General features: G+C 43.6%; 1 protein-coding gene and 1 long non-coding RNA gene across 11 annotated transcripts in view; one reads left to right on the forward strand and one right to left on the reverse strand.

Moving 5' to 3' along the window:
• LOC138754606 (alkaline phosphatase-like) overlaps window positions 1-24,331 on the forward strand; it is a 114,967-nt gene that overhangs the window by 12,937 nt on the left and 77,699 nt on the right. For 6 of the 10 annotated variants that reach the window (XM_069919102.1, XM_069919099.1, XM_069919100.1 and 3 more), the window contains one exon: window positions 3,702-3,808. The exons of 2 other annotated variants lie outside the window; for them this stretch is intronic. The gene's annotated coding sequence lies outside the window, so the exon portion shown is untranslated. Of the gene's footprint in view, window positions 1-3,510; window positions 3,594-3,701; window positions 3,809-18,336; window positions 18,667-24,331 lie in introns of those variants that run through there. 2 more of the 10 variants (XM_069919105.1, XM_069919107.1) reach the window with 2 other exon arrangements.
• Window positions 16,312-18,249, reverse strand: LOC138754608 (uncharacterized). The gene is made up of 2 exons (XR_011351853.1): window positions 17,943-18,249; window positions 16,312-16,508 (listed from the first exon to the last, which is right to left on the reverse strand). It is a non-coding gene; the product is annotated as an uncharacterized lncRNA (long non-coding RNA).

Below are 24,331 nucleotides of genomic sequence, written 5' to 3' on the forward strand. Positions count from 1 at the left end.
GAAGAGGGTGCGCAAAATCACTAAGGACCCCTTTCACTCCACACACACCATCTTTCAGCTGCTCAAGTCAGGAAAGAATGACCATAAGAACTGCTCTCACTAACCATCTGAGACTCTCATATTTACAAAACAATATTTGTTTCCCTGAATACTTGTCCTGCATATGTATTGCTTGTTTGTATGTGTGTTATGACGGATTGTGTATTATTTACCAAAGACCAGAGAATGCTGCTTCGTTGAGTTGTATGTGTGCAATCGGATGACAACCAATTTTCCCTTGCAACCGCTGCAACCGTGCCTGCCTGTTCCGCCTCGGACTTGTCAGCCACAAACAAGCCTGCAGCTGACGTGGACGTTGCCCCTCCATAAATCTTCGTCCGCGAAGCCAAGCCAAAGAAAGAAACTTGACTGGACCTGGCACCTCATCTCTCCACGACCTCTTTGAGGAACCACTTGTGTTTAGGTTTTACAAGGCTGTTGGCACTGAAGTATGGGACATTCTCTGTGGGTGGGTGGGTGGGTGGGGATTCTCTGGCTACTTTCTCCGGAATGGATTGTTAACTCTAAGCTTCCTTGTTCTTTCCAAGCAGCCACGTGGTTCTCTGCCCTGTCCTCCAATTTACTGCTCACTGCTGCATCAGGGAAGTCATGTATCAGGAAAGGAATGATTTTGTCCACTTTGAATTTTGTGCATTCTTGGGTGCTAGGATTGCCAGCATTCCATGCTTCCCATACCTTCATAACTTGAACAAGTTTTGCCCTTTCAGTGCAGAGATGGTTGTGGATTATGGAAAGACTGTTCTCACTGTGATCTGAGGGAGGAGGCAGGTCACATATTTCAGATTCATTGTCAGAGCATATACAATCCTGACATTCTTTTTCCTGCGGTCAAGGCAGACTTAACACTTACTGGAGATGCAAAAAAAAACTGCACTCAAAAAGATACCTACACACGTAAGCAAATAGAGAAATGTAAACAAACTGACTGTCCAATACAGAGAGAAAAAAATCAATAAAGTGCACAAGTGAGAGTCCTTAAATGAGTCCCTGATTGAGTTTGTCATTGAGGAGTCTAATGGTGGAGGGGTAGCAGCTGTTCCTGAACCTGGTGGGTGCAAGTCTTGTGGCACCGACACCTCTTTCCTGATGGCAGCAGTGAGAGCAGAGCGTGCGTTGGGTTTTGTGGATCCTTGATGATCGCCGTTGCTCTCTGACGGATCCATGGATACTCAATGGCCCTGAAGGGACCCTTCTCTTCCTCTCTTTCTTGTCTTGATAGTGGTACTGAATAAATGCCACTTCTTTGTGTCCCTTTACAGAGCAAACAGGGGCAAATGTGATGTTTAGTGTACATGACAATGAAGGACTCTTGAACCGTGACTGGTTTTAGTGAACACTGCTGCATGGAGGTGGCAGATCTCGGGGATCAAGGTTACAACACTACTTGCCTGGATCTTGACATCAGCATGGACGTGCAGCAATAGTTGAGGACACATGCGTGTTATTACTGGAAAAAGCTGTTGGACTCCTCAAGAAGGAATTCCAATGTGTGCATCAGTGCTGGGCACTTGTGCAGCAGATGTGGAGGCCACTTCATCATCTCCGACAAATGTTGACACCAGCGGGTGCCAGAGAAAGAGCAACGAAGAGGCCTGTAGCTCGTCGAGTGGGACAGGCAGCAGGAAGAATGAGGCCATGAGGAGGAGGACTGCTCTTCCAACAGCCTCTTCTCACTGGCTGAAGGAGAAAATGTTGTTGTACAGGGTCATGGGGTTATTGTACATATTAAGGTACGTATGCAACAAAATTATTATTACTTCTGCTGAACAGGTACAGTGAAACCTCATTAGAAGGCGATTCGTTAATCCACGGAATCGCTTAGAGCGTGGGTGTCTGTGGACCCCAAACGTTGATTTTAGGATGCCAGGCTAACTGTGGCTAACAGCCACAAACTCAAAAATGGGCTCTTATGACTCATTTACAAGATGTGCATGTTAATATGTGGAGTTTAAAGGTCTTAAAGGACTTATTATGCGGTTTGAGTCACAGTATTCTGTTTTCCTGCTTCCTGAGTCATGACATGTGTGCATCTGTTCCACGACTCGGCTGTAACACAGTATGAAGTCTTGGACCCCAACTACCGCATTCTAATAAGGATTTGCTATACTTGCAAAGACGAGCTATACTTGTAAACCAATTGGATTCAATTAAGAAACAATAAATACATGATGGGTAATATTCACAGCAATTATAGTGCATCAAAAATGACCTGCAATAGTGCAGACCGTCCTTTTGTGTTGTCAGAGCAGTCCAAGAGCCTGCTGGAAAGAAACTGTTCTTGAATCTAGAGGTGATGTTCTTCAGGCTTTTGTACCTTCATGGCTGAAGGCAGCAGTGCGAAGAGGTTGTGTTGGGGGTCCTTTATGATGTCGCCTCCCTTCTTGGGACAGTGCCTCACATAGACGTCTGCGAAGGATGGGAGGCCGGAGCCTGCGACGTTCCGCGGCCTTTTGTGTTTCTTGGGCACTCGATTTGCCGAAGCAGGCTGTGATAAAATTAGCCCGTCTACCTTTCGTACTCTTTGTGGCTGCAGTTCAACTGTGGAATGGAGTGTGCTTTGAAGGATGAATGCCATTCTTTAAACGCTACTCTCACTGGGAGACGTGTGCCATCCTGTGAAGATCTGTGCAAATGAGTCTTAACCCTTCCTCAAGTGTTTATTTGACTATCTTTGGATCATTTTTTTCAGTAGATCCAATTTCTGCTTCTTTGGCTTGGCTTCGCGGACGAAGATTTATGGAGGGGGTAAAAAGTCCATGTCAGCTGCAGCGCTAAACACACTAAACTCATCCTTGCTAGAGAGAGATTCACGTGAGACCTTTGGGGAAAAAGCAAATAATGGAGAAATATTAGTATAAAATAATAAATGATGGAGAGAAAATGAATGGAGCAATGATTCCGAGAGCCTTGGAAAATGAGGAAAGAAAGAAAATACCGTGAAAAACAAGAGGATTTGAAAAGGGACCGAGGCAGAAACAAGGTGGGAAAGATAAGAGATGCAAAGAGAGTGAGTGCAAACAGTATGATCTTTTGTGTGATTTAGTTAAAATTGTATGAAGCAAGTTGGGCGATGTGCTCTTTGTGTTCTGGCGAGTTGAGGCTGCATTGGTTGAAGTTGTTCAGTAGGTACCTGTGAAGTTGATAAAGAATGTGTTGCTTTGTCAGAGCATTTGTTTCATTGCTGACTTTGAACATTAAAAGATTGCTAAGCTGTGCTTGTCCTTGGAGTGCGCAGCTGTGAAAATGGAGTTGGAAACTACATGCTGAACCCTTTTCTGCACCCCCTCCCCCCCCTATCATCCCAGGAAACCCCCACAGCTTTGTGAAACCTTTAGTTCACTTCCTGTGCTGATCTTTTATTTTCCAGCAATTCCTTTGAGAGACCTTAATTATTATCCCGAATACTCTGCCGATTAGAGGCAGGGCATTGGACCAGCACAATTACAATCAAGAGTTCAATTTGTGGCATTCTCAATGTGCCAAAGGAAGATTCCATTTTAAAACAGCTAAACGACAGGAATTATTTAGATCAGGTTTGAAACCCTTTGTCTCTGTGCTGAAAGCGAGGAGGAATTATTATTCTAAAGAAAACACTTATCTAGAACCCATAGTCACGGAATCAACTTCTATTCTTCTTTCAGGCTGAAGCCAAGTGGTTTTTCTTTTCTGCATCTACCGATCACCTGTTAGTTCCGAGATCAGCGGCACACTTACACCATAGGAAGACTGCTGTTCATAGACGACAGAAGTGAGTAATTCTTTTTCCCTCATTCTATTGACTTGCATTGAACTAGACTGATGCCAACTGAGTGGAAATGCTTTCTCGTTAAGATGTGCGCCATTATTTTCTTCACTGCAACTCAGCCCCTTTCCTCCGAGACCATCGGCTCCCACTGTCAGCCAATGTAAAGATAAATCATCCATTGGAGTTGTTGGGATGACTCCCCCGAGAATTTTTTTTTACAGAAATCTCATTTACCAGTTCCACAGGACCCGGGGGGGGGGGGGGGGAGGGGGTCAACGCACACATTGCAATACACAAACATGCTGGAGAAACTCATCAGGTCAGGCAGCATCTGTAGTGACCAACACTTCAGGACCGGATGTAGATTGGGAGATCGTCGCATTGGACAGCTCTCTGTCCGCTGCAAAAGCGTGGACCTCACAGTGGATGACTATTTCAGTTCCATACGAACATGGCTGAGCATGGCCTCATGCACCACTAAATGAAGGCGAACCATGAATTGGAGGAACAGCACCTCATATTCCAACCAGACAACATTAACCTCCATTAACCCTCTCCTCTGAGTCTCTCTTGCCCTATCCCATTGTCTTCAACTCTCCACCCCTTCCCTTCCCTCTCATCTTGAGAGAGGTATTCTCAGCCCCTATCACATCTCAGTTTTTCTCTCTTCTACCCTCCCCCCTATGACCTGTTAGCTTGTGCTCCTCCCTTTGTACCTTCCTCCCATCCTCTCCTCACCCACTCTCCTATAAAAACCTACCTGATGAAGGGTCCAGGCCTAAAATAATAGCTGCCTTTTACTTCCTATGGAGGATGTGTGACCTGCTGAGTTCTTCCATTATGTTTCTGGATTGCACTCGATCCCAACATCTACAGACTTTCTTGTTTAACCTCTGCACAGACTGTCCTGTATTTGTTCCTTAGTGAAATTTTACGAGAGGTGGAAATTACTCAGTGGTTATAATCCTTGACTCTAACGCAGTGCTCTGATGTGCCCCATCTTGAGGGACTTCCATGCAAAAGTCTTCGCTGTCGGTGCAGTGTTGAAACAGAGCATCCATGTCTGTGGTCCCAGTTATTTGGGGAAAGTCATTCAGGCAAACCTTTGTGTAATCCCTCGTTTATGTAGAGAAATAGCAAGGTAGTGTCCATTCACGGGTCGAGGTGGCAAGCCCTTGAGGGTTCTAGTTGAGCTGATTGCCTGTCCCTCTTTCAGGGTTACGTTCGGTCCTATGTGTTAGCACGCGCTACGGTGGGCAAGTTCCGGGAACGGTAGACCCCCAGGTGATCATATGTGTGGTAAATAGTAATGACAGGATTTTAATTTGAAAGTGTAATAGTATGTAGTTTATTATATCTGTTAAATAACTTTGTATGCAACAAGGGGCAGTATTGATTAGTGCTTATCGTGAATTTCCGACAATGTAAATAGCATGTTTAGATGAAGTTCTGTGTATAGTTTGTGTAGTGTTGTGGTAATTTGAATAGGCTTTAGGGCATGTATTGCCAGTATTTTGGTCAATCCTTCCACAGATTGTCTTTTAACAAAGACAAGGGCAGCACGGTTAGTGCAATGCTGTAATAGCGCCAGCAACCGGCAAACGAATTCAGCGCTGTCCGAAAGGAGTTTGCACATTCTTTCCGTGTTTGCGTGAGTTTCTCTCCGGGTGCACCGGTTTCCACCCACCCTTCATAACGTACAGAGGTGGTAAGTTGGTTGGGTGCAATTGCGTGGCACAGGCTTGTGGACCAAAAGGGCCTGTTACTGTGGTGTATATCTGAATTTAAGTTTAAATTTAAAATAAATGAACCGAGGGTAAAATAGACACCAGTTTCATGTAACAATCGTGGCAGGGCTTTTGAGCAAATTTTACTGCCACTTGCAATGTGCTCGACAATGACTGAAGGGAGCAGATTGGGGCAAATTGGGATTGTACTCGCTGGAGTTTAGAAGATTGAGAGGGGATCTCATAGAGACATACAAAAATTCTGGCAGGACTGGGCAGAATGGATGCGGAAGGGATGTTTCCGATGGTGGGGGAGTCCAGAACCCGGGGCCATGGTTCGAGGATAATAGGCAAACCATTTAGAACAGAGATGAGGAGCAATTTCTTTACCCAGCGGGTGGTGAATCTGTGGAATTCATTGCCACAGAGAGCAGTAGAGACAGGTTCATTGAATATATTTAAGAGGGAATTAGATCTATTTCTTCAGTATAAGGGAATTAGAGGTTACGGAGAGAAGGCGGGGACGGGGTACTGAACTTTAAGATCAGCCATGATCTCATTGAATGGCGGAGCAGGCTCGAAGGGCCGAATGACCTACTCGTGCTCCTATCTTCTATGTTTCTAACCCATGGCTTTTCCTTGAATGGAGTTTTTTTTATACCCATGTAGAGGAACAAGTTAAGGGCTATTGTTTTAAAGTTGGCTGGAAAATATGCCTTATGATAATTACGCTTTAATTTATTAACTTTTAATTTGAATGGCAAGGACAACGTTTATTGCTCATCCAGATAGTTCTTAATATGGTCATTAGATGCCCTTAATTTATACTGCAGTAATAATGCAAATCTTTAAAGTTAGCACTCCTGTCCTTTGCTGGTTTTGGACAAGATAATACAACAATTCTCGGCAATGTGAGGGCTCCGACCGAGGTACTGCTGTACGAAGTGAACAGAGAAGGCTTCATAACTGGGAAGGAATACATTAAAACCCTCTTCTGATCATTCTCCCGCATCCTAATTGGTTTCTTCATCTCCTGAGGTTACCCTGAGGTGCTAATTTACATCAATCGTACAGACCTGGGGAGTAGATGTGTACCAGAAGTTGTCTAACATGGAACTGAAAGGGTTCCCCTTTTTAATACCAACGACCTGACCAATCCATTCTATTGAGAGTGTCATAACAGTAGAGCCTACAATACTTATTAGGAGGGTTCCTCATCTTCAATACCAAAGTGGATGAATGTACAACATCAGTTAGACAAAGATGTTATGCCAACAAAGTTTGTCCTTGCGGATCAGCCACAATTTGAATGGTGGGGCAAACTCGTTGGTCTTATGGTCTTAATCTGAGAAAGATTAAAGAGCAACACAATTGAACAAAGCAATATTGAGCTAATTCGTTGATAGCCAGGGTGGTAATCCCCTTCAACGTGAGTAAAACGTGAAGTGCACAGGGCTCTCTCCCTCCACCCTCTGACTTCCCCAACTCTCCCCTCCTTCCCTTGTTGAACTTTTCCTACCCTCCACCTCCTGATCCTCCCCTCCCACAGCTACCTCGACTACACCTCTTCACACCCTGTCCCCTGCAAGGATTCCATTCCATTCTCTCAATTCCTCTGTCCCTGTTGTATCTGCACCCAGGATGAGGACTTCAATTCCAATTCATCAGAGATGTCCTCCTTCTTCAAACCACATGGCTTTCCCTCTTCCACCATCAACTCAGCCCTCACCCGCATATCCTCCATTACCCATTCATCTACCCTGACCCCCTCCTTCCCCATGCACAACCAGAACAGGATTCCTCATCCTCACCTATCACCCCACCAGCCTCCGCATCCAATACATCCTCCTTTGCCATTTCCACTTCCTATTATGTGATCCCACCACTGGAGATATATTCCACTCCTCCTCTCTCCTCCTTCCACAGGGACCACTCCCTCCACGACTCCCTTGTCCACTCCTCCTTCCCCACCGATTGTCCCCTTGGGACCTATCCCTGTGTCTGCAGGAGATGCTCCACTTGTGCCCACACCTCCTCCCTCACCACCATTCGGGGCCCCAAACAGTCCTTCCAAGTGAAGCAACATTTCACTGTGAATCTGCAGGGGGTCATCTACTGCATCCGGTGCTCCTGTTGTGGTCTCCTCTACACTGGAGATACTGGACACAGACTGGGTAATCACTTTGTTGAGTGCATTGTCTCTGTCTGCCACAATAACGTGGATCTCCCAGCGGCCACACATTTCAATTCCCCGTCCCATTCCCTTGCTGACATGTCTATCCATGGTCTCGTGCACTGCCAGACTGAGGCCACCCACAAATTGGAGGAACAAAATGGTTCAAAACCTACTGGTGGGAGTAGGATAATGAGATATAAATTGGGCGGCATGGACTCGTGGGGGTGAAGTGGCCGGTTTCCGTGCTGTATGCATGTGTGTAACACCTCATTTCTGTCTGGGCACCCTCCAACTGGATGGCATTAACATCAACCTCTCTGGCTCCCACTTCTCCTGTTGCCTTCCCCCAGCTCTTTTTCTCTTGCTTTTCCTTCTGACTCCCCTCACACAGACAAAATCAATTCTCACCTCTCTCCTTATCATATCCAATTAACACCTCTTGTTGGTGTGGACTCCTCCCCCAGCTGGCACTGATATATTCTGAGATTTCCTGTTTTTAGCTTATTCTTTGTCTACTCCTTGAAGGGCTCAGGCCCGAATGTTGCTAATATATCTTTATCTCCGGTGGACACTGCAAAACTGGTTGAGTTCCTCCAGACTTCTATTATCCCCTTTAACGTACAGATCCTGGGAACAGTCTTCCCTTAAGGCATTGCCATGGGGAAATGTATCAGATGGGATTATATTTGTAAGTTGAACTTTAGTTCAGTCTGGTTTTGAGTTGAAGTATTGATAAACTGTCGCCTATTTTGCCCAGTACTGATCTGGAATATCATTGCACAGCATCTAGCTTCCCTGGGGATTGGGACTGATGGAGGCCAACAACTTACTTTATGTTGAGTTAAACTTTAAAAGGAGGAAGAGGCAAACTGACATTCAGAAATGTTTGAGTGTTCTTCTACAATGTGTGACCAAGGGCAGATCACGAGCACACCAGCAGATGAACAAGAGACGAGAATGATGAATGGCATCAAAAATAAAATGAAGTGTGGAGATTTTCATTAGACATAAACACAAATTTGTTTTACCATTGAGGCATTTAAAATAAATGAATTAAGGACTGTTATTACTATTAACACATTGCAGGGTCGGCGCCAGAACAAATATTAGAGGGGGGCTCGTTCAGCGGGGAGGGGATTGGGGGATGCAAGCAGGGACCTACCTATCGATGGGGGCGGAGGGTGCTAGCTGGGATCTATCTGTTGTTAACACCATCCGCTCCTCTGACATAGTGGATGAGGGCACCCCTTTTATTGCGTTAAACGTCACTAGACGCTACTGACGCTTGACACACGTTAGTGATGCGGCCGGGGATGGGTGGAGAGTCACTAGTGTGCGTCAAGCTAGACACTAGTGATGAGGGAGGGGAGTAAGGACGGGTCTGACGGCCAGTGATGGCCATGACTGTATAGGGGCATGGCACCTCGTTGGGGGGGCACTGCCTGCGGATGCCCCCTTGGCACTGACCCTGACATGTTGTAACATGTTAATGGTGAACATGATTAAGTGTTGCACCTCTACAAATCTCTGGTGTTCAGTTCTAGTCACCCCATTATAGGAAGGATGTGGAAGCTCTGGAAGGGGCGCAGAGGAGATTCACCAGGATGTTACCTGGATTGGAAAACAAGTCTTATGAGGCACGGTTAGCAGAGCTGGGACTTTTCTCTTTGGAGTGTAAAAGGATGAGAGGAGACTTTGGACGTCTCCAAGATTATGAGAGGCATAGATAGGGCGGACAGCCAGCACCTGTTTCCCAGGGACAGGCACATGGTTGAAGGAAAACAGAAGGTTACAGGGTGGGGTAGGTTTATTACTTTTTTTAAGGAATATATAGGTGGCACAACATCAAGGACTGAAGGGTCTGTACTGTGCTGGAGTGTTCTATGTTCTCTGTTAACATCTATTTAGTTCACTCTGGTGAGTTTATGTAACTGATTGAAATCACTGGCCGAAAGGCACAATTTGTGATAAAGCTGATTCTAAAGCCGGGGATTGTTCAGTACAGTTCATTCCTGTTAATTTACCCAGATTACTCCATCTGTCTTTTCAAGTCAGTTTCCCAATAATGCAATGAATACTTGCTACTGTTAAAAAGGTTGACGTGAAGAGGAAATCAAATGTCATAAATCTCATTGTATAACTTGTACAATGACAATAAAAAGCTTATTATTAACAAAAAATATAAAGTGTTCCGATAACCTTTAGAAATTTGTATTGGTGAAGTAAAGCTACGAGGATTAATTCAGCTAGGATATGATTAACATCTTACAATAATTTTCCACTGAGATTCTCGATGAGCTTCATCCAGATGAACTGGACTTGAGCAGCATTGAGATTCCATCTTCTGCAGGACTGGAAACAGATGGTTCATTGCCTTAGAAAGTCTGACTTTTCGCTTTGATTTAGATTCCAACCCAAACTGACGGCGAGAAGATGGGATTGTATTTCAGGAAATGGTACATTGCCTCGGGGGGAAAAAAAAGTCTAGTTCTAATGGATGGAGAAGAGATACAAAGTAAAATTAGTTTTTGCATGAAATTTGTTTTCATTTGAGTCTTCTAACCACAAGGCCCTATTATTTTCATCTTTGATTAGTTTAATTTTTGCCTTTGAGGTTGATTTACTTAACACAGAATAATCAACCTATATTCTGGTGAAATCACTTGTAATTGCTAAGGGATCTAAAATTAATTAATCTTTAAAAAAAAAAATAATTATACATCGTGATAAATCGTACAATATAGATACAAACAAGTAAAAACATAATACATACATAATAATTTTACCCCTTACAACCCCTCCCACCCTCTACCCTAACCCACCCACCCCTCCCACCCTCTACCCTAACCCACCCACCCCTCCCAATCCCCTGCTAAACAACCCCAAAAGAAAAAGGAAGAAAAAGAGGAAAGGAAGAGGAGGAGATTAGATAACGTAACACCCTTCAATTATTTGCCACAGTTCGGGGCAACACCATCTGTGCGCGGGGGAAAAAATTAATAATTCAACCCCATATATTCCAAATATGGGCTCCAGGTTTTAATAAAAAAGGAAAAATTATTACATAACTTGTATGTTATCTTTTCCAACGGAATACAGGACCTCATTTCCAAAAGCCATTGCTGAATATTCAAAGTAGTCTCGTTTCTCCAAGTAATTGCCATTTTCGAGCCACAGCTGGAGCCAATCTCAAAAAAGCACTTTGAAACTTATTTAATTTTAACTCAAAGCTCAATTTCTTAATATAACCCAATAGAAATGCCAAAGGGTCAAGTGAAATTTTCAATTTAAAAATAGCTTCCAAGGGTTCCTTAAATCTACCCCAAAAAGGTTTCACTGTCTCATAAACCAAATAGAATGTCAAAAAGAGCCAACTTCCTTATGAAGTCTGAAAACGTAAATCAGAAGAGATAAACTTACATTTCCTTAATTTCTCTGGAGTTGAGTATAACTGAAGAAAATTATAGTGAACCAATCTATACCTTAAAATTAATTAAACTTTTCATAATGTTACTCATAGACCAGCAACAATAGAAATTCAACAAGACAAAGGTACTTTTGAAACCGTATTTTATTAAAAATATACTAAAAGTCTAACATTTCACTAAATCTAAACTGAACCATAACTCTGTGTGTGTGTGTGCGTGTGCGTGTGCGTGTGCGTGTGCGTGTGCGTGCGCGTGCGCGTGCGCGTGCGCGTGCGCGTGCGCGTGCGCGACCCAAACCATTACAGCTTAGGCACAATTCTGAAAAGTCAATTCAAAGTTCAGCCTTAGATATCCTGTATTGAAACTCAGAACCTTTAACCTGATGTTTAGAAGTAATTATAAAGCAGATGAGACACTGAGTCATCAGACTTCTTGAAACACTTCAATACTTATCGAGTTGATCCAAAGAAATGTTCCTTCATGAAAATGTTTGTCACCACTTCCCTCTCCGTTGTGTAGGGGAAACGAAACTTGTGACTTCCACGAACCCAGGTAAAGGTTAAACGAAATGATCATGATCCAAATGCAGGAATGACCCGTTTCCTTTTCCCAGATATAGGTAAATAAAAATGACCATTACGATGCTCACAGCAGATTACTGATTACCCCTGACAAGGAGAAAAACACAGCAGGTGTCCATCTCACACAAAGCCCCTCAATTCTGTGACTCTGATTACTTATTGAACAATCTTGCTTCTTCAATTGTCTCAATCATGTGACTTGCTTGATCGATCCTGGTTTCAATTTCCATTTCCCAAAGCATGAGCCATAAACATATGGTCTTCTCTTTGAACAGATGCCTTCTCTCTAGGTAAACAATCCCTTGTTACAGTCTTTAGTTGAGAGCATTAATTAGATTTACAGCTTGCTGTTAGGTGCCTCTGTGTCTGTTAAAAATGTTGTTATGAAGTCTGCGAATGTCTTGCGCCTTAGTCCAACCCCCTACAGGAACTCACTGAAAAATAACAGAAGTCTGCAACCATAAACTACTGGCTAGTTCCATCCCATTGCTTTCATTTCTGAGTTACAATGTAACACGATAATAACGAGGGAATAAAATCATTCGTTGAGGGAAAAAAAACTTCCAAACTCATACTTTTTTTAAAAGGTTCATTCGCACAGAAAGTAGTGAGAGTGTGGAACAAGCTGCCATCTGAAGTGGTGAATGCAGGCTCATTTTTAACAGTGAAGAGCCATTTGAACAGATACATGGATGGGAGGGGTATGGAGGGCTAGGGACTGAGTGCAAGTCAGTGGGTCTAGGCAGTATAATAGTTTGGTAATGACGAGAAGAACCAAAAGGCCTGTTTTCTGTGCTGTAATGTTCTATGGTTCTATGTGAAATGTATTGAAGTTAACATATTGCTATGGATAAGAGCAGTAATTACAAATAGCCACGTTTCCCTGCCTGTTGTAATGTTGCATTTGAAGATTGGATTGGAGGTATTCATAAACTCTGTGGAAATCAGCATCGTTAATCCACTTGTTTCTTGATGCTGGTCCCGTCCCATTCAATCATTTCACATCATATACAATAGTATCAACCTCGCGTAATTGGTTTGATGTTTAACTATACTCGCATACTTTCCATTGTGGTTATCACATTGCCGGTGATGTAAATGTTTGCTTCAGTGATAGATTCTAGCAAAAATCAGTAGCAATGGTCAGAAAATAGACATTTCAGAAACTTCCTTTACAATAAACTTCCAATCTGACATCCAAGTGTTCATCCGGTATCTGGTCCAGTCATTGGTCCAGAATGTGAGCTAGAGATTCAAGTCAAAATTATTGTCACCTGATTGCACAAGTACAACCCGATGAAACAGTGTTCTTTGGTCCTCAGAGCAAAAGACACAGGCACATGTTCAGACATAACACACATACAGACAAACAAGACGTACACAGGACAAGGATTTATATATTAAAATAAATAAATAAATATTGTGTTGTCAACATGAGAGTCTCGAACGGTTAATGTGAGCAGTTCCTTTGGTCGTTCATCATTCTCACCGCCCATGGGAAGAAGCTGTTCCTCAGCCTGGTGGTGCTGGCTCTGATACTCCTGTATCTCTTGCCCTGAGTGTGGTGGAAGGGATACTCAATGATTTTGTGCGCTCTCTTCAGACAACGATCCTGGGAGATTACATCAAATGGAGGGGGATTGAGACTCTAGCGATCCTCTCTGCCACACTTTATTGTCCTGTGGATTGACCTCTGATATTTTTCTCTGCCGCAATTGTACCACACTGCGATGTAGCTGGCCAGGACATCCTCGATAGAGCTCCTGTTGAAGGTTGGCATGCACGATGGTGGTCGGTAGCCTTGCCCACTTCAGACTTGCATTCGCTGTTGCACCTCCCAGGCAAGTGAGGAGATGTTGTGTGTCCACGATAGGTCACTAGTTAAATGAACTCCAAGGAACTTGGTGCTCTCCGCTCTCTCCACAACAAGGTTGTTGATGTATAGTGGAGGGTGGTCATTCCTGGTCCTCCTAAAGTCCATAATGTGTGGCTGGGCCCAGGGTTTTACTACTTTCTTTAACCATTCAATCACTGCACTTTGGAGATACAGGTCTTAAGAAATGTGCATTTTTCTGACCCCTGATTTTATTCCTCCATTTCATTGAATTTCAAAGCCGAGCTGAGCTCAGTAGTCACAAAAACCTGATACCTATAGTCTCTTGCAGCTTTGTTCTCGAATAAATTGCATTGAAAAGGCTCAGTAATTCACACCCATGCTCTAAACAGGCTTCCTACTTGGATATGACGCTAATTTAAAAAGTCTCCATTGTATTGGTGTGCAAAGTTGATTGTACATTAACTACTCTTTTATTTACTGCTTGACACAGTTTGGAGCAGACTGCATATTTTCCTACTTCACAGCTTGCGTTGTTCCATTGCATTTCAAAATGTTGAATACAATGCTAACTTTTATTTATTCTCCACCATAGAAAACAGGCCCTTTGGCCCTTCTATTCTGTGGTGACCTAGTTCCTTTGACCTGCACCATCCAAAATCCTCCAAACCCTCACCATCCATGTGCCTGTCCACAATTTTCTTAAATGTTAAAATTGTGCCAGTATTCAGCTAGCAGCTCCACCCATACTCCCACCACTCTCTGTGTGAAGAAGTTCCCCCTAAACTTTTCCTCTTTCACCCTTAACCTATGCCCTCTGGTTTGTATCTCACCTGTACTCAGTGTACAAAGCCTACTTGCATTTACTCTGTCTGTACCCCTTATAATTTTGTATACCTCTATCAAATCTCCCCTCATTCTTCTACGCTTCAGGGAATAAAGTCCAAACCTGTGTAACCTTTCCCTGTAACTCATTTCCTGAACTCTGGACAACATCCTAGTAAATCTTCTCTGCACTCTTTCTATCTTATTAATAACTTTCCTGTAGTTAGGTGACTAAAATTGCACACAATATTCCAAATTTGGTCTCACCAATGTCACCAATTTGCTCAGTGGAATGTCCTTCTGGAAGAGGTAGTTGTAGCAGTGTCAATTCTGTCATTTAAGGGGAGATTGGATGAGTACATGGATGTGATGGGGTTGGAGGGTTATGGATAGGGAGCAGGTAGGTGGAACTAGTGGAGTTTCATTTAGATCAGTGTGGACAATAAGGGCCGATATGGCCTGTTTCTGTACTGTAATTGTTATATGGTTATTCTTTGGCTTGGCTTCGCGGACGAAGATTTATGGAGGGGGTAAAAAGTCCACGTCAGCTGCAGGCTCGTTTATGGCTGACAAGTCCGATGCGGGACAGGCAGACACGGTTGCAGCGGTTGCAGGGGAAAATTGGTTGGTTGGGGTTGGGTGTTGGGTTTTTCCTCCTTTGCCTTTTGTCAGTGAGGTGGGCTCTGCGGTCTTCTTCAAAGGAGGTTGCTGCCCGCCAAACTGTGAGGCGCCAAGATGCACGGTTTGAGGCGTTATCAGCCCACTGGCGGTGGTCAATATGGTTATATAATACAACTATACCATACCATCCTGACTCCTGTACTCAATACTTTGATTTATGAAGGCCAATATGCCAAAAGCTCTCTTTACAGCCCTGTCCACCTGTGATGCCACTTTCAAGAATTATGTATCTGTATTCCCAGATCCCTCTGTTCCACCACACTCCTCCGTGCCCGACCATTCACCGTGTTTGTCCTTTCTCGGTTTGTCTTTCCAAAATGCACATCTTGCAATCAGAAGATGATCCAGAGTAAACAAGAGGCCATTCAGCCCATTGTGTATGACTAATTTTTTCAACAAAAAACAATTCCACTTCCATGCCCTCTCCTACCCATCTCTTAACTCACCACAGAAGCTGGCCAAATAATTTCATTTTTCCTTATATTTCCTCACAACAGATGTGCCCCAGGTAATCCCACTATCCCATTCTCACCCCATTCCAATGGAAATTGTTTTGATTTAATATGTGCCCAATTCCTTTTTGAAATTTCAGGTTTGATCTTCCTTCAAATGTCATGCTGTCAGGTCAGGCATTCCTGCAAAGTGAAATGATTTCTCCTAATCTTTATTAACCAATCCTAATCTGACCCATTAGACAAAACCTTCTAATTTACCCTGGTAAAGCTCTTGATTCAAGGCATCACAATGTCCTTTTGCTCTTCCCCTCTTCTCCCGATCTCACTAACTTTGTTTGTCGACACCAGTGGTTCTCGACCTTCTATTTTCCACTCACACACCACCGTAAGTCACCCCTTAAGATGGTATGTGGGTAGAAAATAAAAGGTTGCCTCACATTCAACCGTTCTACAAAGGCATTAAACACAAGACCAGAGGTCTTCACAGGACAGTTCACATCTTGTGAAGTGTTGACAATTCTGGTCAAATTGCAGGATATACAGTAAGTGATTGCACTGGGAGAAGTACGTAGAAGATTAACTACAGCTCACAGGAAAAATTGGATAAGGGAGGGTTGTTTTCTTTGGAATAAAGGCAAAGGATAGGCTGAATTTTGGTTTATAAAATAATGGGAGGTTGGCTTATAAACAAATTAAAATGAAAGAGCCTTTTTTCTTCACATCGGTTAAAAAACGTGTGAGATTTATACCGTTGGTGGAAGAATTAGAGGGAGATGAGAAAAAACTTTCACACTGAGAGTGACAGAAACATTAAATTCAATTTGCAAAGACACCAGTCATATTTTAAAAGTGTCTGGACGTGCACTTGATGAGTTGTGAGCCACAGAATAGTGACCTTATGCTAGAAGGGGAATTAGACTGCCTTTCGGTGCTGTCCCTGTGGAGTTTCCCCTGTAGCTGCGTGGGTTTCCTGCAGGCGTTCCAGTTTCTTCTCACCTGCCAAAGACATTCAAGATTCAAAGTTCTTTTATTGTCACCTAATAAAATAGAAAATGTAATAATGCACAAAATTTCCTGAGTGTACTGCAAGGCAAAGATTCACCATCAGCAGAAAATGCCCGGTGACCATTACAGTCAGAGAAAGAGAAGACCCCACCCCCAAGATTCACTGAGAGTCCATGGATTCTCCTCCAGCTTTCCCACAGCCAAACCCCCATTCCTATCTCGGGACACTGAACGGCTGATTTACTGGGATGCAAGTGTGAAAGGGGCTCAAGATTGTTAGTATATGCCGGATAAGCAAATTTTACGGTTGCTTGAGACTTACTTGCAATGCCTTACAAATACACTTGCATTAATAATAAAAAGTTTAAACAGTGAAGTTTGTTCTATGAAAGTACAGTGTAGTATTTTTAAAGTTTATTCTTAATGCAGGTGTATTTGTTAGGCATTTGAATTCCAGATAACAGTGGTTTCACTGTATTCTCTTTGTGTTTATCCATCCATCTCCCAGTGCCTCCACTTCAACCTAGATTGTTTTCTCTCTTTCCCAGTGTGAACTTGAAGTGGATAACTCCCTATAAAACAGAATAGAGAGAGAGTGGGAGAGTGAGGGGAAGATGGGGATGGGAGAGAGGGGGAGACAGAGGGGAGGTGGGAGAGAGGGAAAGAAAGGGAGGGGAGAGGGAGGGAAGGGAGGAGGGGGAGTGGGAGAGAGGGAGGGAGAGATGAGGAGGGAATAAAGAGGGGGAAGGAGGGGAAGAGTGGGGAGGGAGGGAGGATCACAAGCTTGCTGGAGGAACTCAGCAGGTCACGATGAGGAAGTTAAAGGCTTCCTATGGATGCTGCGTGTCCCGAACACTTTTGTGTATTGCTCTGGAGCCCAGCATTGGCACATTTTCTTGTTTAACTCTGTTCAGGCAGCATCTATGGGAAGAGCGAAGAGGTAAGGTCAGGGCCCTTCGCCAGATTTGGGATTGAAAGTAAACATTCACTTGTTTTCTTGCTTTCATAGTTCAGTTAAAGTGTCTTCAACCTGATGCTGCCTGATCAGCTGTTTTCAGCAATTTCTGTTTTTCTTTCAATATCAAGGTTCATATTATTGTCATGTAATAATACATCAAAATGTAATAGACATGAACTTTTATCTGTGAGGCAAAGAAAGCATTTCCGTGAACATTGCCCCATGCCCCTAGCAATAAGAGAGAGAGAAGCAAAAGAGATTCCCTTCAGAGTCACCGAGTGTCTGTGGATTCTTCTCCAGCCCTCCTGCAGCTGCACAGACTCCTGTTCAAACCATCGGCCACCCGAGCTCCAGATCCAAACCTCCGACATGATCAAGAAGCCTTCAGCACTCCCCCCCCCCCCCACCCCCGGCCCTTCAGGGGCCCTTCTCGCTCTCAGCACCCTCTCGAATCCCGGTTCCGATACCTTGTTTCCACCAGTCGTCTCCAATATCTGTCCATATTTCAACAGATCCTTCAACCAGTCATCACTCTGCTTGCTTCCAGGTGGTGAATATTTTTGGATGACCTTTTTTTGGATAGGTTCGTTATTCCTCTCTCAGAGAATGCAGTTCTTCCATTTCAGTACAGCCTGTGCTTTTTTTGTTGTGGTACCTATTTCCCATAATATTATCCCAGCACATTAATTGGAAGACACAATCCTGCTGCTTTGCAATCGGCTGCCGACAATGTAATGTATCCTCTGAGACAGCTTGGCCTCTTCCCTATCTTGTTTCTTAGAAGCCTTTCGAAACGCTGCTTGCCAAGGTCACCAAGGCCTTCCCCCTCCCTGTAAGACTGCTGATTATCTCCAGCGAGGCTGTCCTGACCCTTGCCAGCATGATGTTTGCCATACCACACACAACACAATCTCCAGAAGGTTACCCAGGATTCGCATTGCTTTGACTTGCTCGAACTCATCTTTGGATGAAAACAGCCTCAAAAGGAAAGGATAACTTCTCGGGAACAAGCATCCAAATGCTTCTCTAAGCACGACTCTGGGGATGTGACACACAGCAGGGAGACTCGACTTTCTTGGGAATGGTCATCTCTAAGATCCTGCCACAACTCCCCCCTCCACCAACTTCCCAGATATGAACCGTGGGATTGTCGATTTGTTGCTCTCCTCTTCACCAAGGTTTTCGATTTCTGTGAGTTTATCATGCGCTGCCAAGGCCTGGTTATTTCTGAGTAAAACACAACAGCCTGCAGACACCATGATTGAAGTAGAAACACAATGATGGGAAAACTCAGCAGGTCGAACAGTGTCCTTCATCTCGCAAAGGTGAAGATGGACAACTAAAGTTTCAGGTTTGAGTCCTTCATCAAGCTAAGGTTCATAACCCTGATGAAAGGTTCAAGACTGAAACGTTGATTATCTATCTTAATCTTTGCTATATGAAGTACACTTCGAGCTCTTGAGTTCCTCCATCTTTGTGTTTTTACTGGTTATTTTTGAGTTGGGTATAACCTCCTGATTTTTCATTAGTCAGGTGTGGTACCAAGGTTACCTTGGATAGATCGCAGGTGAGATGGAACCAAAGATGTAGCAAGATTTGGTGGTTTAAGAATAAACAAGAAGACTATAGGTGCAGTCCTTCTTATAATCAGGCCTGGCACAGTCAGCAGATTGATCAGAGAGCAGTTCCCCTACGACTTTTTAATATAAACAAAGATTTCTAATGCTAACAGGACCCTGGGAAACAAGAGACTTATGGATACCAGTGCCTAGGTCCATGAAAGTGGTAGCACAGGTGTGCTTGCCTTCTGTGGTTGGGACATTGAGGGCAAGAATCATGGCACCATGTTACTAGACATTGGTGAGGTTGAACCAGGATTATTTTGTGCATTTCTGGTTGCAAAACTCAAGAAGGATGTGATTTAGCTAGGGAGAGTGCGGGAAAGATTAATAAGACAGGAAGGCATGTGCTATAAGGAGAGACTGCATAGATTGGGACACCTATTGTTTGGAGTGAAGGGGGCTGAAGGGATGACCTTTTAGAGGTTTATAAATTCACGAGGACATAGATAAGTTGGAAGGTTATCATCTGTTTCCAGGGTAGGGGAGTCTAAAACCCGAAGCATAATTTTGTGAGAGGGAAAGATTTAAAAGGAACTGAGAGGTGATTATTTTGTGTAGAGGCTGGTGGATCAAATTTATAAAAAAAAACTTAAAATTTAAATTTAGGCATACAGCACAGTAACAGGCCATTTTGGCCCATCAATCCGTGCCGCCCAATTTTACACCCAATCAACCAACACCTCCCGGTACGTTTTGAATGGTGGGAGGAAACTGGAGCTCCCAGGCGAAAACCCACATGGACACAGGGAGAACGTACAAACTCCTTACAGACAGTGCGGGATTCGAACCCTGGTCCAGATCTCTGGCACTGTAAAGGCATTGCACTAATGGTAATGAACAAGGTGCTAGAAATAATGGTTAAGGTGGGTACAATTACAATGGTACCTGGATGGAAGAGATTTGGAGGGATATGAGCCAAACACAGGCAAATGTAACAAGCTCAGTGTGACAGAGTATATAGAATATATAGATATGTTTTTTTGGAGATAAATTGGTAAAGTTTTGTTAGAGTAGGTTACATACAAACACTTTAAAACAGATCTTATTTGAAATACTGGAGCTCTGCCCAATGCTAGACATATCGTGGCCTCATACTTTTTGCAAGAGCTTAGAAGAGTACGCAATAAACTTCATTAATGGATTGTTGTTTACCAAAGGCAACAGATGAAAGAGAATGCTGGAGCCACTGCTGTCTGGAAGGAGAACTTGTTGTTGTAAGAGGGTCATGTGCTTTTGTAAGCAGAGAGAGTCAAATAGGCTTTCTGTCTGTGTGTGTGTGTGTGTGTGTGTGTGTGTGTGTGTGTGTGTGTGTGTGTGTGTGTGTGTGTGTGTGTGTGTGTGTGTGTGTGTGTGTGCGCACGCAAGAGAGAGAGAAAGGGAGATCACTTGACAGTGTTACAGCCAGCATGAGTAGTTGGGATTGGAACAGGACAAGCCCATTTGGAAGATGGCCTAGTCAAAGCCCTTGTGCTTCATGCAAGAGGAGAGGACTGGCTGTCTAATGTTTCACTTGGAATAAGAGAACAAAAAGGAAATCTGTGGTGACCTGAAAGAAAGTGGTTATCATCTGGAGAACCCTGAAGGGAGCAGGTTTTGTCAGCAAGACACTGAGGTGACTGTTGGAAGTACATCAGTTGTGGATGTCCTGGAACAACACATCTCTCTCTGAAAACCAACAAGAACCTTCCTGAGTGGTAACCATTTACCTTTCGAGCACTAAAGCCTGGTGAACTTTATACCTGCTAAATTCTGTGCACAGTATAAGAACTGCCTGCAACCAGTGAACTTGGAGGAGTGAGAATTGAGATTAGACTGTGAACCAAAGAACTTTTCTGAACTTACACACACGTTACATACACGTATGCTTAGAATTAGAAGGGGATTAAGTTAGATTAAGTAAGGTAGTCATAAGTTAAAGTTTGATTCTATTTTCATGTTTAAAGATAACTTTTGATTAAGTTTGTCTTGGTGAATATCTATTACTGCTGGGTTTTGGGGTCCTCTGGGCTCGTAACATCAGGGCAACACCTTGGTCAGCATAAATGAATTGGGCTGATGGGCTTTTATCCATGCTGTATGATTGTATATGGCGTGTTATATGGCGAGCTCTCCAATGGCCACCGTGACAGAGGTGCACCAAAGAAAAGGTACAAGGATTGCCTAAAGAAATCTCTTGGTGCCTGCCACATTGACCACCGCCAGTGGGCTGATAACGCCTCAAACCGTGCATCTTGGCGCCTCACAGTTTGGCGGGCAGCAACCTCCTTTGAAGAAGACCGCAGAGCCCACCTCACTGACAAAAGGCAAAGGAGGAAAAACCCAACACCCAACCCCGACCAACCAATTTTCCCCTGCAACCGCTGCAATCGTGTCTGCCTGTCCCGCATCGGACTTGTCAGCCACAAACGAGCCTGCAGCTGACGTGGACTTTTTACCCCCTCCATAAATCTTCGTCCGCGAAGCCAAGCCAAAGAATGTTTGTATGACTGCTTGGCTCTTGTTTCCAGATTTGACAAGGCCACCTATGTGCAGCTGATTGAGTGTGGTTTTCTTTCCCCTTCTGGGCTCAATGTTTAGTGAAGTTGGCGAAAGAAACAGTTTATCCCGTAACTTTGCAATTAAACTTCCCTCCTGTAACTGAACCTGTCCAAAGTGGTGATAGCTTTGATATCAACTTACTTTTTCCAAAAGCCATTTGTTCGATACCACCTTGTGTCCAGTTAGGCCAAAAACAGACCCTCAGACAAATCGTGATGATGATTCAAATTCTGGGTCACACTTTTAAAAATGAAGCCAATGAACTACAGGAGAAATTAGGGTGGCACGGCCAGTGTTTTTGTTACTGCACCACTTACCTGGGTTGGAATCCACTGCAGTCTGTAAAGAGTTGTACGTTCTCCCCGTGTCTGAGTGAGATTCCTTGGGGTGCGCCAGTTTCCTCCCACCCCCATGTAAAACACATGGGGGGGGGTTTGTGGGTTAATTGGTGTATTTGGGTGGCATGGGCTTGTGGGCCAAAGGGCCTTTTGCTGTGCCATGTGCATCTCAATTTAAATTATGTTCATCGACAATATTATGGCTGATTGAATTTGGACCAAAATGCTAACAAAAAGGAATTTAAGCAATCAATGGTGTAAGATTCTGGAAAGCAAGAGATTTGGAGCAGTTTTGAGAGGAAGAGGCAGTAATAATTTTTCATGTAAGCGCTCAGTTGAAAGTTCATGGATTTAATTCTCATCCAGTGAATATTCCTTCTGAAGAACACCCCTGGTGTTCCAAGGATGCTGCACTGTTGGCAGTCTTGAGTGAGATCTTGTCCACCATCTTGGAAGAGAGTCATCATCACGTGATACTATTTTCAAAGTCAATCCGTTTCCTGTTGCCTCCTTCTGGAGGCACGTCAATAAAGTAGATTAGAACCATGGAAACAGGCCTTTCTAGTCTTTGCTTAGTCCCACTGACCTGCACCTGGTCCATACCTCTCTCATCCATGTACCGCTCCAAATTTTTCTTACATGTTAAAATTGAGCCCCCATTCACCATTTCACCGTTCCACACTCTGCGTTCCCCCAAATGTTCCCCCTGAACTTTTCCCCTTTCACCCTTAACCCCTATCCTCTGGTTTGTATATCACCTAACCTCAGTGGAAAAAAAAGCCTAGTTGCATTCACGCTCATAATTTTGTCTACCTTCATCAAATATCCCCTCATTCTTCTACGCTCCGGATTGCTATCCATTACCACATAATTCTTTGTTGAACCCTACAGTGGAATAAAGTGACTACCATTTAGAAGACCATTGTTCATTGGGAACAACTGAGGGTGTGACTGCATAAATACAAACTCTTCCTTTCTTTGGTAAATTCCTCGTAAGCAAGAGTAGTAACTATTTGCATGACTATAGCAAATTTCTTTATATCAAGTCTAAATGCTGCCAAGATAAAATAATGCTTGTTCAGAGCCAATCGCTTATTTCATTCTTGTTTTTAATGAGATCTGTTCAGCTCCTCAATTACATTTAAAGCCACCAAAAATGTTCAACATAGAGGATGGGTACCACTGTCCTCAATCCTCAGGGATCCCTGTGGATGAATGGCCCAGTTTATCCCGTAACTTTGCAATTAAACTTCCCTCCTGTAACTGAGCCTGTCCAAAGTGGTGGTAGCTTGTGCCAAAATGGCCATCTTGAGGGAATTACTGCTCTGTGTGCTTTTAAACTCAATTCCACCAGCCAGGTCCTTAAAATAGAGGAAAGATTGAAAGTTAACTGTAATAATATAACAACTGGCAACATTATTTCAAAACATAATTGTGCCTTTTAATCATTGCCATGGGGACGGTTCACTCCAAACTCTCAGACCACCTGAGTGTATGCTTCATTCCTGTGGAGGTGCAGTCAACAGGCTCCTGTTTAAATTCTTTAATTAAAGTCTCAAAGCCCTTCATTTCTTTCTCGACAACGAACCCAACCAGTCCTTCGCTACCCCCCCCCTCCTCCACTAGGCAGAACTTGTTCTCACCCTCAGTAACTTCTCCTTTGGCTCATCCCACTTTCTCCAAGTCAAAGGGGTAGCCGTGCATACCCACATGGGTCCCAGCCATACCGGCCTTTTTGTTGGCTGCATGGAGCAGTCTATGCTGCAAGCCGACGTAGACCAGGCCCCTCAACTCTTCCTCTGTTACGTTGACAACTGCACTGATGTTGCCTCATGCACCCGTGATGAGTTTGTCAAGTTTATGTACTTTGCTTCTATTGGTGATGACCTCTTTTAATTTATGTTGGATTGAAGAGCAAATTCTATCCATCAAATAAAAACTGAAGAGTAGAAAATTGGGCCCATTGAGTCTGCTCTGGCCATTTAATGAGATCATGGCTGATCTGGCCTTGGACTCATCTCCACTTACCCACATGCTCCTCATAACCTTACTTCCCCAACTATTCAAAAATCTTTTGACCTATGTCTTAAATACAATTGGGCTGGTTCACTGAGCCAAGAATTCCGCAGGTTCACTCCTTATTATTCATTAACTCTGTCTTAAATCTACTTTCCTGAATCCTGAAGGTTTGTTCCCCCTTACTTCGTCTCATCTATCAGTGGAAGCATCTTCCCTGCTAATTACCAGCCTTCCTAACATGCCAAAGCCAGGTTCCAGGACTGATATGACAGCAATATACCAAGTAGAAGGTTTGATACTGACACAAACTTCGATTTTCAACTTAGCATCATAGAAACC

This window comes from Narcine bancroftii, chromosome 2 (genome assembly GCF_036971445.1).
Source record: "Narcine bancroftii isolate sNarBan1 chromosome 2, sNarBan1.hap1, whole genome shotgun sequence".
In the NCBI taxonomy this organism is placed as follows: domain Eukaryota; kingdom Metazoa; phylum Chordata; class Chondrichthyes; order Torpediniformes; family Narcinidae; genus Narcine; species Narcine bancroftii.